General features: G+C 42.7%; 1 long non-coding RNA gene across 4 annotated transcripts in view; it reads left to right on the top strand.

Moving 5' to 3' along the window:
• The window catches only part of LOC103547504 (uncharacterized), a 40,896-nt gene that overhangs the window by 13,763 nt on the left and 12,596 nt on the right, over nt 1-14,537 (top strand). For 3 of the 4 annotated variants that reach the window (XR_011543164.1, XR_543968.2, XR_011543163.1), the window contains one exon: nt 14,090-14,327. This is a non-coding gene — a long non-coding RNA (uncharacterized lncRNA). Of the gene's footprint in view, nt 1-11,490; nt 11,732-14,089; nt 14,328-14,537 lie in introns of all 4 variants that reach the window. The other variant, XR_011543162.1, reaches the window with a different exon arrangement.

Below are 14,537 nucleotides of genomic sequence, written 5' to 3'. Positions count from 1 at the left end.
TCACATTGGCTGTTGGATCAGGAAATTCAACATCAGCTGCATGATCGGCTAGAATCAGTCCTCTTCCTCTGTGCAGTAAACCTTGGCTATGAACCTAGATCTTCTGTCCTGGCTCCATCTTTCTTCATTGTGAGCCCCTTTTGGAAGATCTTTGGTGGACTTAAGTTGACATTATCCCAACCTGTCAAAGAGGCTTTAATGTTGACTATCAGAATGGAAGCTGTTGAAGCTTCTACCAACCTAGGTATACAAAAGTTTCTTAATCTGTATGCAAACTTTCCCATGTAATCACAGTAACATCTTTGGCACAATAAAGAGTATCAAGATGGGGAGGGTTTTGGCAAATACTCCCAAATGACTCCAATTAAAGTCCACTTGTCTTATCGTTACATATCTAAGAGAGGCATTTTAAATGATTCTTCCTGGAACCAAGAAGTCTAGAGGATATGTCCTCAACATTTTTTACATAGCAAAACCAAGAACAAATTCATGTTTGCCTGTCAAGACAACTTAATATAACAGTGTCCCAGACTATTAAAAAAATTGAAAGCCTTAGTGTGACACAAATATCTGGATAAACCTTCTGTATGGGAACAGACCTTTGTCCTGACATTTGAATACTGAATGGATTTAAGAAAGAAGTCTAAAAACTTACATAGGAATAATGAATTTATGAACATCTGACTTGTAACCCCTACTCAAGCTACATTTCATTTTTTTGTCAGAGAAAGGGAGCAGAATGAACTGTCTTATGTTATAATGCCTAATAGGGGGAGAAATGGACAAAAACAAGATGACAGGAAAGGCTATAGAGCTCTGAGTCCAAGAAGGATAAGAAGCCTGAACTACCTGTTGACACTAATTCCAGGGCTGGTCTGTGGCTGTTGTGAAAATGTTAGGGCCAATGGACTAGAGAAGGAACTCCCATGAAGTTAGAAGTCGTTGAGACAACTGCAGTGGAGCTGAGTAGCCAATGGCAGAGGGGTTCAAGTCTAGTGGCAGTAGTGCCATCAATGATGGCAGTGAGTATTGATGTCATATGGTAATGACATCAGTGGTAGCCGCAGTGGTATTCTGATTATGTTTTGTCTCCTTTTATTCCCTCTGGAACATCATTTTCCAGTTTTCCTGTCAATTCTGTGAGCTACCAGTTTTCTCCAAATAAATTACTATTTTTGTGTAAGTCATTCAGTGTTCATTTCCGTCATTTGTAAACAAGAACGCTGACTGGTGTAGATATTAGCACCAGGAGTATATGCAAGTATATCTCAGGAAAATGTGAGAAATATGGGGCTATCTGAATCAATTAGAATTAAAAGCAGTGGAAGTTCAGTTCAAATTCAGGGATGAAAGTCTGGAAGCTCATGGCACACGGTTGTGAGTTTGCTAATTAAGCTATCATTCCTGGTAATCTGGGATGAAATGTACATTAAAGGCAAGGATTTGTTGGACTGAATAGTTTAATGCCCTAGAATGGAATAACGGCTAATAGGAATTTGAGAACTATGGATTGGGATGTGTATTATTTGGGGTCTCAGCAGGAAAGAGATGGTACACTCAAATGGGGTATTTGAGGAGAGTTTAACAAAGGGCTTATTTACAATATTGAGGGCAGAGCTAAGGGAAACCAACAAGGGATGGTGAAGTATGTCAGGGATTTGAACTACAAGATCTCTTACTTCCCCCTGTGTCTGAAAGAGCAAGGGGAATGAACAGTTACTAGAACCTAGGGAGAGCTGTAGTTGCAGCTATAGCTGAAGAATGTTTTCCAGTAGGAACTGTAGACTTTGATAAAAGAATTTAGCAACTGCTATCTCACGGCCTGGAAGGTTGGAGGCCAGGAAATAAATTCCCCCTTATCTTTCTCCATCTGATTCTCTCCCATGTGCATCCCATTGGCTGAACCCAACCTGAAGCTGGAAGGTTAGAGTCACCTGTCTGATGCAGTATGTGGAGATCACTCTTCCGGGGCAAAGAGCAAAGAGGAAAAGAATGGAGTGGAGGCAGGATGTGCAAATGAGACTATCCATCACAGGGCGGCTACTTCTAAGGACACTAGATATCTTTAAAGAGATTGACCAACTCGAATTCCTACATTCTTGGCTCAAGGAACTGCCTGAAAGAGAGGTATTTTCTACGACTATGCAAAAAGAATATCTTATCTCTTGGAGGCTTAGGACTGGGATGGCCAAAACCCAAACAAATAGTTGTGTTCTGTAGTTTGACAAATTACGATATCAGTTCAATTCAAAGATCCATTAGTCTTCTCTTAAAGTTGGGACAATGAAATAGGATGAGACCCCACATATTAGAATGGGGATATGTGGGAGAATTTAGTGACTAAACTCATAACTGCAGAGAGCCTCTGTGCCCACATGAAACGGCTCCTCCCCTTCCCAGCTCACTGGAAGTCTTTGTAACTAACTCCCTAACTCTTGCAGGGGAAAGATAATTCTCCCTTTGTCCTCTTTCCACCAACCTCATTGACTCTCCGCCTATAAATAAAGTTTGCTCCTAGAATACCTGGGATGAGGACATTTAAAAAATTAAATCCGAAAGGAGAAATCTTATACTCCAAAAGTATTACAAGAATTTACTAATTTATGTGAACAAAAATCTAAGATATGTGTGGTGGAATGGATTCTGAGGATGTTGGATTAAGGATGGAAGAAGCTAATTTTATTTCAGGCTGAATTTACTGATATTTGTCAGTTTTCTGGTTATTTTTGGATTCGTTGTACAAGACTGAACATCTGGGAGCAGTTCTAATTGTTTGTTTACTTGGTTGACTGAAATCTGGACCTACACAGAAAAGATGCCAGGTTCACTGTAGAGACAGAATCCAAAAACTTTCAGAGATAGGAAGGTTGAAATGGATTAATTGTGTATGACTCACCCACTCATTGCTTAACCACATTCTTTCAAAGGGCCTACATTGCAACTTGACTCTTCCTTTTGTTGACCCTGCTTCCTTCCCCACTTTTCCACAGGTGTTGATCCCAAGGGCTTTCCTAAATAAATATCCTAAAAACTAAATGCCATCTCAGTCCACTTCCCAAAGAACCCAACCTGTAATACAAGTTATACCCTCATCTCAGTTACAACAATGATGAATATAGCTTCAACCCATATTTCTTTCCTTGGGGGATGTGTGTGTCTGTGCACACGTATTTTCCTTCCTTTCTGCTCTCTCACTCCATCCCTTTTTTTTCTTTCCTTCTTCTCCCCCAAACCCCCCAGTACATAGTTGTATATTCTAGTTGTGAGTACTTCTGGCTGTGCTATGTGGGACACCACCCGAACATGACCCGGTGAGTGGTGCCATGTCCGTGCCCAGGATACTAACCGGTGAAACCCTGGGCTGCCGAAGAGGAGCATGTGAGCTCAACCACTTGGCCACAGGGCCGGCTCCCCACCCCATTTTTATATGTATGTAGATATTATGTATTGTTGGGAGCTGATTTTTAGTCTAGTCAAAGCGGTAGAATATCAGGAAGGAGAACGGACATCATCCCCAGATGCAGGACCTGGAGCTGGCAATAGGACCAGATGAGGCATTCTTTTGCCTCCCATCAGGAGATGGTGGGAGTTTGGCTGTCCTGGGGATAGTTTCATTGTGTTAGACAGGAGCAATGTTTTTTGAAATGTTAAGAAGGAAAGAAGGACCTGAGAAGATGTTAGCCAAAGTGGTGGACTTTGATGGACATTAGTCATTTTGGCTGACCTGAATCTAGAAATATCCTTTGTATTTGGGGTAAAGTCCTAAGAGAGGTGGTAGGTTATTCTCTCTAAAGAACTGAAAGTGGTGGGCCATTCTCTCCTTAGCTCTGCCATCTAGTAGCTGGGGTATTGTCACGTGACCCCTGTATAGTCAATCAGATTCTCCAGCATCAAACTTTGAATGTTGGAACGATGCAATTAATATGGTCGGTTAACAATTATTCCTACAGATTGTAGCAGATTCATAAGTCCAGTGTAGTTATAGCAAGAATTTGGTGGCTGAGGAACATTCCACCTAGAATGGTGGCATTCTAGGCAGACCTTCTCTAGGCAGGAAACTGGCTAGGTTTCCTTTGGTTTCTGCTACATCTGGTTGTCTCGTCTTCAAGCCAATACCTCTTCTTCTACCTTCTGCAAGGTAGCCAATACTTGTGCAGTCAATTCCTTTTCTGCTTAAGTTAGCCAGAATCCCTCTTCGTAATTTGCATCCCAAGCTCGAACTAGTATACAAATACCCCAGGACACTCAGAAGTCCTATGAGTACAGATACCTGATGGGGTTGAGGAGTTCAGGCACTTGAACTTGAGGACAAATCAGTGCAAGCTAGATGGAGATAGATGGGAATGAGCACCCTCCACTACTGAAACCCTCAGATGAAATAACTTCCCTGCTCTTTGCCCTAAGAAGCCTGAGTCTTTGCAGTGGGGAAATGACTCTGTGAAGGACCAGCAAATATAAGTAACAGGGACCGGCTGTTCTTTTGTGGCCCCGACTCTGTCTCTTGTAGTCTTTACTCTCTGTTTTCCATATTTATCTACGACATCGGGACATTTTGTGTTGGCAAGAATACAGCCCAGATACCCCCGCTGCCTAAAAATGAACAAAAACCTGATTTTATTTACAAGAGATCATCAGCAAATTGAATTTCATAGACTTGGACTGATCACTGAGTAAGGGGCCCAGGGTCATCTTGAAGGCTGCCTTTCTAGTTCTGCAGCAGCTATAAAATTGGCAGAAACAAAGAAGTGTGTTGGATCCTCCAGTCAAGAATTTTAGAGCCGTAGACTTTCTCCCTACTAGAGCAATCTCCTAATTTTTTCACTCAAATGCATTCTCAAAGCTAAATGCCAGATTGTGAATATCATAGCAATGGCAAGAAAAGAGGTTGCTGGGTAAACCCTGGCAGGCTGCCAGGGCAACCACAAGCTGTTACACATTTCTTCTTGACTCTTAGGACATTCTCATTGCAACAAGTAAGTAACAAATCTCCTCTTATTTAAATGGCAGATGTTAGAAGGTGTTATGTTTGTTTAGGTAAACCTCTAAAAGAGGAAGTTAACTCATAGCATCAGGAGGGTAGGGAATAAGTTAATCCCTTAAGATCCAGGAAGGGGTTTCTGAGCTATAAAGACCACCCTAGAGAATAAGAAGGAGCAGAGCAGAGTTTCTCTTATAGTCTGAGGTTGGGGCACTGTTAGCAAAACATCAACCTTCTCTTCTGCTTTGGACTAAATGTCTGTGTCCCTCTGCCACTCCCTCCCTCCCATTCATACACTGAAGCCCTAATCTCTAAGGTGGTGGTCTTTGGACATGGGACATTTGGGAGGTAATTAGGTCATGAAGGTAGAGTGCTCATGAATGAGATTAGTGCCTTTTAAGAAGAGACACAACAGTGCTCTCTCTCTCTGTCTCCACCACGTGAGGACACAGCCAGAAGATGGCCATCTGCCAAGCAGGAAAAGGGCCCTCACCAGGAATCAAATTAGTCAGCACCTTGATCTTGGACTTGTTAGTCTCTAGAACTGTAAGAAATAAATATTTGTTGATTAATCCACCCAGTCTGTGGTCTTGTGCTACAGCAGCCCGAGCAGACTGAGACTAGCTTTCAACCAGGAAGGCAGCAGGTATCTCTTGGCGAGGTGGAGAATCACTCAGGAAAAGAAAGTCATTATACTAATGGCTTGGATCGCATATACAACTGAACTAGAGTACTTATACACCAGGAATTGAGAACAGTCTTAAGAGAGTTTTAGACCAAACCGCCATCACATTACTTGTTAAAATTTATTGAACGCCTGTTGTTTGCCGGCCACTGGGCTCACTACTGCACATGCGTTTTCTCACTTCGTTCTTTCAGCCACGCTCTGTGGTAGGTTTTATTGTGTCCATTTTACAGACGAGACTGAGAAACAATAAAGTCACTCATCAAAGTCTCTTTTTCTGTGTGACAGGGTAAGTCAGAACCCAGTTTTGTAGGGTTCTGCAGCCCAGGCTGTTTTTACTGTTTTTACTAGAGATGGGACAAGACATCCATAAAACGTCTGCCCACAAGATAGGCGTGTTTGTCTGCTCAGGGCTCAACCTCGTCCTTTTGAGGTTAACAACTGCCAGTGTGTTTTTTTACCACATGTCCCTGGGTACCTCTGTCAGATTCAGAACCCCAGGCTGCCCTGAAATCCGATCCTCCCCAGTGTGGGATCTTTCATAGTCTTCTGTTCTTTGGCTTCCCGGTTTACCCTGGAAGGGGTTCTAAAGGAAAGCACATTACTTTCCATGCACAGGCAAGAGGAGATAAGGGATTAGGTTTGAAACAAACTTTGTTTGTGAGAGGGCTTTGTTTTGTCACAAGGGCCTTTGTCACATGGTACCTTCAAACAACCCAAACAACCAAACCACAGAAACGAAGAGTGGTTTTAAAGACATACGGTTTGAATCACCCCTGTTCCAAAGAGTAACAGAAATAGGAGCTGAAAATGACCCGCTTGGCCATCGTGCCCTTCCGGAGCCAGTACAGAGGGTTCCCTGGAGACCAAGCCGCTTTAGTCCTATCGGGTTTGACGGCTACGTATTGGGGGACTCCTTGTTTCCTCATTTCCCTCCTCCATGAGTCGGCCACCTAACAGTTCTTCCTGCCTGGACATTTTCCCAACCCCAAGCCGAAGTCTTCCCTTGCTCCATTTCATCTCATTATTCCCCCTTTATACTCCCCAGCCTCTGACTCATTCTTTTGTCTCTGGCAGTTTCCAGCCTTTCCAAAGCTAGCAGTCTCTGGGAGCTTCCCCAGTGCCCTGGCTTCCCTGAATGCTCATCAGGGCTTCCTTCACCTTCTTCCAAGACAGGGAACCTCTAGAATGAAACCAGAGGCTGGCGCACAAGAGTGGGCTTGGGAGGGGATGGGGAGCTCAAGTGAGTTTCCCCAGGTCTTCCTCTCATAACCAGCATTTCCTAAAAGTTGCTATTCATCTATCCTTAGTGAGCGAGAAGAGTGAATACCTATCTCAGAGGGATCTGCAGGTAGACCAACGTGGATTGAGATTTCTTTGACATCACTTATTTTCTCTTAAATATTCATATCTTAAATGCATTCATTCATTGTAATGAGAAAATATTTTAAACACTAACCAATTAAAATATTCAACCCTTCACCCTCCCCCAGCCTGCAACCCCAGCCCTGCGAAATCCTCAAGTATGGTTGTCATTGTAAGAATGTGCTTTATGCTAAGTCCGTGACCTCAAATACCTCCAGACATATTATGGTGAGAATGTAAATTCCAGATTGAGAAGCATGACTCTAAGATGGTCAAAGTGCCTATCAGAGTAATGCGAGGAATGAAGAATCTAGAATAAAGTAAGGAGTGAGAGAAAATATAAGTAATAGAAAATGGGTGTGCTCTGCTTTCGGATAGACTAGAGTTTGAATCCTGAATCTGTGAGACTCAGACAAGTTATTTAACATTGCTGATATCCAGCTTCTGCATTGGGAAAAATGAGGATAACAGACTTCTTTGTGAGGTTTTAAAGAGAGAAAATTTGCGAAAACTCTTAGCACTGGGTTCAGGACAGTTGGCAGTAAATAAACGGTACTTGCCTTTTCCTTTATTTTGGTGAGGACTCCAGAAGAGATGGAGAGAAAGAGAAGAAACTTACTCCAGGCTCTTTCTGAACCATTTATCTTCCTAGCCTTGCCCCCTCTGCCCAACTCATTTGCTGGAACAGAAAACTTTTAATTCAAAGTCTCAGCCCCAAATGCGGCCGTATTTTAAGGGTCCTCCTGTTACTACTGGAAAGAACTGGGAATTAGACGTGTTGCCAATATTGTGCTGGGGGTGGGCCCATTGCGGTGGGCCACCATGGATGTCTGCCCACTCTCTGAGCTTCAGTTCTGCTCCCTAGTCTCCATCTTCTGCTGGGACTCAGCCTTAGTTTTCTGTGTGCATTTCTGTTACTTTGCTGAGACTGGAGCCTTCTGTCAACACCATGTCTATCCAGCTGGGCCCAGCATCTGCATCTTTCTCATCAAACCCTTCTCACAAGTGCTGAGCCCAAGTGATGGTCTGGTGTTTAGTGTTTATTTCTCTGTTTTATCAGACCATTCTCTGCACCTCCTTCGTGTGTTGGTGGGCCCTGACATCTGCCTAACTCTTATTTACCACTCCTCATGAGTGCAGAGCCAAGCTGATGGTCAGGTCTTTAGCCATCATGTATTTGTTTGTTTTTAATCAGTCCAGTGTCTGAACCCCTTCTGATGTTTGAGGATACTCCTTTTCATCGGTTGAGGTGGGAGGCAGGACCTCACCTCCTGGTAAAGAAGCCTGAAGGGTCAGATGCTTCATCACCCTCAGCCCTGCCAGCTAGAATGTGGGCACCTGCCTACACTTGGCCAAATAGATGTTTCTGCCTGGGTCTCTGAATTTGGAGCCAGTGATGAAGAGTAGCCGAGAACAGGCTAGAATTCACTCCAGAGACAGAGGTAGTGGCACCCATTGTGCACTGGCTCAGAAGAGGTACCCAATCCAGGCTGCCCTTATGGCAGGATCTTGGTTGAGATTTTAGGCACCTACCTGATCTTTGCTATTCCTTCTCAATTTTGAGCTTGTTTCTTGGGCCTTCCCATCAATTTTCTGAGCCAATCCATGCCCTTCCATAAATCCTTTCATACTTTAGGTAACCAGAGTCCGTTTTGGTTGTTTGCATCCAAGAACACTGACTCAACAAATTCTTTAATCCAGGAGGACCAACTCAAATCATAATGCTGCCACCTGCTGGACTAGTTGTTTCACATCCACCTCGGGCAAGACCCTGACCTCCAGGGAGCAGAAACTATGTTGGTCTTCGGGGTGAGCACTATATGTGTTCCCCAAATCTCCCGACGATGAAGGATTTGTTTCCCCAAGTGCTGTTGGCAGATGACCTTCAGCTGTCAGCCACTTCAGGGACTGCCTCATCAGCAGAGAGCCACCTTGCGCAAGGCCACATCCCAGCATGGTTCCCATGCAGTGACTGGCAGATGTGGTCATCTCAGCCCAACTGGAGACAGCTCTGACGGGCCATGCTAGCTCCACTGCCCCCTGTGAGATTTGCTGAGCTGTCACTGGACATGCATTGCAGCTTGAATCTCTCTGCCCAGTGCTGCTTCCACCCTCTCCCTTTCTCGGATGTCTATCTTAGTAAACTCCTTCAAAAGCCTCCTGCAGGCTGATCTCCACCTCAGAGTTGGCTTCCTGGGAAACACAGTTTGTAAGAGTCGTTTTGCTACTGAATTGTCAGGACCCAGCCCAATTTCTCACAATGAGTAAGTGTGAATATGTGTTTGCTTAATAACAGTGATTCCTTTTGTAAATGGAGAGGCTACTCTTCTCTTGCCGGAGACAGATCTCCACTTCTGCTCGGGATCCCATCCCTTCTCATCTCCTCTTGCTTCTCTACAGACTTCTCTTCATCCTCCTCCTCAGGTTTCTTACATATCCCAATCCCTAAATATGGGAGTCTCGTGGCTTTGTCTTGGGCCGTCTTCTCTAGATAGTGTCAACCACCCACGTGGACTGTGGGGTCCAAAGGTCAGTTTACAACTCTGTTTGCTTGTTACATTCCCAGCACCTATCACAGTGGTTGCCCTTAGTAGACACTCAATAAATACTTATTTTATTGACTGAAAGTCTGTATCCTCTACATTTCTCTTTGGGGAAAAGAAAGCCAACCTAGTAGCAGTGTAGAAGAAGTTTTGAAGAGGAGAACGTTTGTTAACTCTCCTACGTGACCTGTTTTTTCACTCTCTTAGTATATTCTAACATTTTTGCTTCTTAGAACCCATCCTCAGTCATCTCACCCTGCTTCCTTTCATTGTTCATTCACATTAAAGTGCCAATAATTAGTGTGGCTAAAGTGCTATTCTCAAGGGGAAAAACTGTCTTAACACACACTAGTGATAAAAATTAGAGATATAGTGAATAATAATTCCAATGATTTTAATGTTAACCATGCTTGTTTTGTTTGGCTTTGCAAAGGAGAACTACCACGCTATCTTATTGCATACCCACAGTGATATGAGGCCATTCTTAATATTTCTATCTTATAGTTGATGAAACTGAAACTCAGGGAATGTAATCTTCCCACCCCAAATTACACAGCTAGTAAATGGAGGATCAGGGGTCAAACTCTTGTCTAATTCTAAATTGCATGCCCTATATTTTAATTTATGTAGTTGAAGCTAAAACAGAGAATTTCAGGCCTTTTGGGTTGCCAGGTAGGGGAGGATTGGTCAGGGTCTAGCTCATGCCACTTCTCAGTAAGACCTGCCCCGTTTACCAAATTTGAAACCCGGAAGTGATGGCTCTTGGAAGAGAAAGGACCCTCAGAACCACTGTCAGTCCTCTAGCCTTTTCTGAAAGAGCTCCGGGATGAAATAGAAATCAATCTTCATTTGGAGGGTACATGCAATTCATAGGCTTTAGGGATAATAGTTGTCATGAGAACCAAAGCATCAACTAAGGTAGATAAAGCAAAACCAAACAGCACAGGGCACAGATGTGCCACCTCTGTGGACTCAAATTTGAGAATTTTATCCAACTTCTATGGGGCAAAAATGCCGTAATGAAGCTACTGCTTTAAAATGGAGGAAGGAGAGAAGACTGAGTCCTTTTTGAGAGAAGAACCAAGTCGCACTCTGATAGTGGGATGGCCCCAGGCTCAAAACCAGTTTATTTCTCTCCAGAGCATGGTCTTGCCCACAGAGCCCTTCGTGCTGAAATGCCAGCTGTGAATATGCTATACTTTTCATTTGGAAACAAATCTTCCTTTCCAGTTTTCCAAGCGTCTCAGTCTGACCATGTTCTTGGCACACTATTTGGTCACAGCTCGGAGATTTTAACCTGCCTGAAAAATACTGTGGATGGATTTTCCAGGAATGCTAACCTAGACTTGAAAACAATGTTTGATCTTAAGTAATAGTTTCTTTTTTCTTTTTGCCCACTGTCATGCACAAAATAGACCTCAATCAGCCGCCGGTTGTGTGTGTGTGTGTGTGTGTGTGTGTGTGTGTGTGTGCATGTGCGTCTTTGGGACTGGAAAAGCAATTTCAACTTATTGATGGGGGAGGGAAGTGCCCGAAAAGTTTCGCCCTGGTCTGATTGTTCACAGCTGTGATAGGCAAACTTATTATTGATAATGTGGAAGAATTGGCAAAGTATTAGGCAAGAAAATGCAATAGTGAGTATGGACTTCTTATGAGGAGGTCTGGATAATACTTCTTAACCATCTGTGCTTCCTGCTTCCTTGTTCATCATCTGAGCATCACCCTTTTCCAGATTTTAACCATTTCAGTGGCATTTCCTAGGCTGATATTACTGTTTCTGCTTCCCCTACATCCTTATAGCTAATATCTCTTGAATGCTTACTACCTGCTAGGCTCTGTGTTAAGTGATTTATGGAGGTCACTTTGCTAAAGCCTTACAGCACTAAGAAGTGGGTATAATTGTCATCTCCATTTTCAAGATGAGGATGCTGAAGTACGTACGGGTTAAGAAACTTGTCCAGTGTTCCAGAACTAGTAAGAGGCAAAGTCTGTATTCAAACTCAGGAGCGTCTGACTCCAGAGACTGCACTTGTCACCATTAAACCAAGCTGCCTCCACCTAGAGGCTGCTGAAGGTGCTTGCTTGCTGAGGAGAACTTTCCAAACGGTTTCCAGTTTCCAGCCCTCCAGTCGTGGCCTCCATGTCTTCCGGGAGAGCTTGGTAGGTGTCTGTGTGCTTTTCAGACCAAACTGGGGGGTGAAACAGTGAACTGGGGAGCCAAAGAGAAGATGAGTTTAACAAACCCAGACTTTCCCTCCCTCAGAAAGGTGTTGCTGGCTAAAGGCTGTTATGTTGATTAGCAGTGCAGACAAAGATCTGCTCGTCTGAAGAGTTTTATGACAGACAAGAACTGTGTCTGTGGTCCTTTCTATTTCTGAGAAAAGCAAATGCTTGGCGACAGGATTTGAGTGAATGAAATATAAAATCTTGTGTAGAGCGCATCCCAGCATTCTAATGTCTTCTGCAGGTGTCATCACCAAGAAAACCAATCTTAGTCTTTTAATGGTCCAGGTCTTGGTTCTTCTTTGCTTCCTTCTTCAGTTTAGGTTTTGTTTCTTCTTTGCTTCCCCTGACCGGGCACTTTCATGAAAGTGCTTTAGAAGTTCTAGAGTTATCTCAGTAACAAAACACGTGGAGGGAAATACAATTTTGACATTTTTTAAAGATCTGGAGCATACAGATGGTGCGTGTGTAGGTACATTTTAGGATGTTTTTGGTTGCGTGTAGCAGAAAAATAGACTCAAATTGCTGTAATCAATAAAGAAAATGTATTGATTTACATAACAGAAAAGTCTAGTGTTAGGGTGTACTTCAGGCTAGGTTTGATCCAGTGGCTCAATGATGGAAGCAAGTATCGGTTCCTTTTTATTGTTCTGCTTTGTCTTCCAAGATATTACATTGCTATAAAATTCCATCATGATTTAAGATGCCTGCTGGCAGCAATTCAGGCCAAATGTCTTTTTGTTTACATCCAGGAGAGAAAGAGGGAATCTTTTGTCCACTATGAAACTAAAATCTTTTGCCTAACTATGATTAACTTAGACATGACTACATCCATATCACCACTGTTGCCATATCCATTGGAAGAGATTGACTCCACCACCTTTAGGAATGGTCCAGATTGGCTTAAATCAGTCAGTATAATCCCATCTCCCTTTCAGTAATAATTGGTTCAGGATTGGACATGTGGCTGGTGCCTCAGCCAAGCTGGAGATGGCATTCTTTGGCAAGAGTGGTTGTTTCGTGGTGGATGGGGACAGATCCAGTGGATGCTGGGCATGCAACTATACTGTCCAGTTGAGGAGGCAAGGCCAAAACACAGTCATCCAGTCACTGAGTCTAGACTCTTTAACTTTTCTGTCATTGAGAGAAACATCATACATGGGAAGGTTACACTATTTTAAACAAACCGTCCTATTTGCATGCTGATTCCGCCCCTACTTACCAAAATAGATTAGAATTTCTTAGTTTGTGTCCCATGCGGCATTGAGGCCGTCATGTAATCAGGTAGAGTCAGTATTTCTGGTCAAAAGATTTCAGGAGGAGCTGTAGGTTTGGAGATGTGTCTTGTATTTCCTTTAAATTTTCCTTACTAAAAAGAAACTACGAAAAATGTTTGTACCACATTCACTACGTAAGTGCAAAGTTACAAAAAGTAAATATTAATAAATTTCTTTTCCATCCCAATTACTCCAGAGATAATTAATGTTAACACTTTAATATGTATTCCATGCTTTTTTCCCATGTTTATACACAAAGGGTACACACACACGTATAGAGTTGTTTTGGCAGTATCTTTTTATAAAAGATGAGATTCTATCATGCACATTACTCTACAAATATCTTTTCTCACTTAACAATACATCACCGATATACTTCTGCATCAATATCTGTGGACATAACATATTTTCCAGTAGATCCAATTATAGACGTACTACAAAAATTTACTGATTGGATTATTTTACTCTATTACTCATGGGCATTCAAGGTATTTGCATTTCTTTTCTACAGAAGACAATGCTATTTCACTTTAACCCAGCATAGTAGCCTTTTCTCACTAGCCTAGACTATGGTGTATTCTTTTCTTATTTTTAAACCATTGAATTGTACACTTGAAATGGGCAAATTATATGGCATGCGAATTATATTTCAATAAAGCTGTTCTAAAATGTGTGTTTGTGTATTCTTTATTAATGAATCATTCTCAGAGCTTGATCTTGTGCTTGTCACACAGTATCAACTAAATAAATATTCGTTCAATTAATTCCCCTCGTAACATGGATTTAGAAGATTAACCAAAGTAGTGAGTAATTCATGAGGGGTATTCCAAGGCATTTGCAAATCTTCAAATTCTTAATATCACTTTTATCAGCCAGGTTTTGTTGAGAAATAGACTCAAACAAAGTGACTGGGGGGATTTAATGAATGGACTAATTATGAGGGTAAGGGCTGATTTAAGGAAACTCATTTAGAGTAGTGAAGTAACCCAGAGCTAACAGGATCCCTTATCTTCCTCAGAAGCCTGAAGGCGAAGGAGTGGGAGTTCACACTCGAATCTGCACAAGGAGTTGCAGCTGGAGGAGAAGGCTGCCTGCCCCGAGCAGTGAAGTGACTTCAACAGAGGAACCTAGCCTCTACCTACCTACGATCTGTCAAGGAGTAATTCTGGGGGAATAAATGCCCCAACCTCATTCTTCTCCTGTCCTCTCATCTCCTGCTGTGGCTTCCCACTGGCCAAGACTAACTGGAGAGAAAGGTAACTCAATGATGCTGTTGACAAGGGTAAGCCTTTTTGTCCCCTGAGGAGAATGGAAAAGGAGAGAGAGCGGAGAATACTCAGCACATTACTATACCATATAATTCACCTCTTAGAGTTCAGGAATTATGAATGAAAATATAAATGGTACTTTCAGGTACAGTTTTATACACATGGGACTGGAGAAGTTTGCAAAGCTGTTTTCCAGCA

Source organism: Equus przewalskii, chromosome 8 (assembly GCF_037783145.1).
Source record: "Equus przewalskii isolate Varuska chromosome 8, EquPr2, whole genome shotgun sequence".
NCBI classification, from domain to species: domain Eukaryota; kingdom Metazoa; phylum Chordata; class Mammalia; order Perissodactyla; family Equidae; genus Equus; species Equus przewalskii.
This window is presented reverse-complemented; position numbering and strand designations above follow the sequence as displayed.